The sequence below is a fragment of the Brassica oleracea genome, chromosome C5 (assembly GCF_000695525.1).
Source record: "Brassica oleracea var. oleracea cultivar TO1000 chromosome C5, BOL, whole genome shotgun sequence".
NCBI classification, from domain to species: Eukaryota; Viridiplantae; Streptophyta; class Magnoliopsida; order Brassicales; family Brassicaceae; genus Brassica; species Brassica oleracea.
In genome coordinates this window covers 19515876-19517516 of record NC_027752.1, presented here as the reverse complement: position 1 = coordinate 19517516, position 1641 = coordinate 19515876, and positions in this window count along the sequence as shown.

Below are 1641 nucleotides of genomic sequence, written 5' to 3'. Positions count from 1 at the left end.
AAAAAAGGCGGAAGCTAGGACCTGAACGGGCTTCCGCAGTAAATGACGAGGTCGAAAAATTGCTTAAAGTCGGGTCAATAACGGAAGTGAGGTATCCATACTGGCTCGCTAACCTTGTAGTAGTCAAAAAGAAAAACGGGAAAGGGCGAGTCTGCGAAAGGGCGAGTCTGCGTGGATTAGTAGAAGCAACGGCGGGAAACGAACTTCTGTCTTTCATGGACGCCTTCTCAGGTTACAACCAAATTATGATGAACCCTGACGATTGCGAGAAGACTGCGTTCATTGCCGATCGCGGAACCTATTGCTACAGGGTAATGCCCTTCGGCCTCAAAAACGCTGGCGCAACTTACCAACGACTCGTGAACCGTATGTTCTCTAAACAACTCGGTAAAACGATGGAGGTTTATATCGACGACTTGCTCGTCAAATCCCTCCAAGCAAAGGATCACGTATCACATCTCGAGGAATGTTTCGCGCAGTTAAATTCCCATAACATGAAGCTCAACCCGACAAAATGCAGGTTTGCTGTGGCATCAGGGGAATTCCTCGGCTACCTAGTCACATTCTGCGGCATCGAAGCTAATCCAAAACAGGCATCGGAATTCGCCTCACATCTCCGACGAGCGAGATCTTAAACCAATCATTCAGGCTGGAATTCCACGCCTCAAACAACGAATCCGAATACGAAGCACTCGTCGCCGGGCTGCGTTTGGCCCACGGCTTGAAGATACGAAACATCCACGCTTACTGCGACTCCCAGTTAGTGGCAAGTCAGTTCAGCAGAGAGTATGAAGCCAGGGACGAACGGATGGATGCGTACCTCAAATTGGTCCAAAAAATAGCTCAAAAGTTTGACTGTTTTGCCCTTACGCGAATTCTCCATTCCGAAAACGTCCAGGCAGATCCGCTCGCGGCCTTAGCATCAAGTTCTGACCCAGGACTTAAAAGTGTAATTCCGGTCGAGTTCATCGAACATCCGAGCATCGGACCACCAATCGTCGTCAACCTCATAGAAGGTCAAGATGACGGAGAAGAAGTTACGATACAACCGCAATCAGAGCAATCTGATTACGGCTGCGATACCCCATGGCTGCAGACAATTCGAGACTAACTTATCAACGGACACCTGCCCACCGAGAAATGGGCAGCCCGCAAAGTCCGAACACAGGCTGTGCGCTACGTAACAGTGGACGGCGAAATTTACAAATGGAGATTCTCCGGACCACTCATGACGTGCCTAGAAGGGGAAAGAGCGAGAAAAGTGATGGAAGAAGTACATTTTGGGTCTTGCGGCAATCATTCCGGCGGAAGATCACTGGCAGTGAAAATCAAGCGCCATGGATACTACTGGCCAACGATGATCGGAGATTGCAAGAAGTTCGCACGAAAATACGAAAAATGCCAGAGGCATGCTCCAACCATCCGACAACAAGCCGAAGTTCTCTCCTCCGTCACATCGCCCTATCCTTTTATGCGATGGGCCATGGACATCGTCGGTCCCCTTCATAATTCAAAGCAAAAGCGTTTCATTTTAGTCCTCACCGATTTCTTTTCAAAATAGGTAGAGGCAGATTCGTACGCAAGTATAAAAGAAGTCCAAGTCGAAAGTTTCGTATGGAGAAACATCATATATAGGCATGA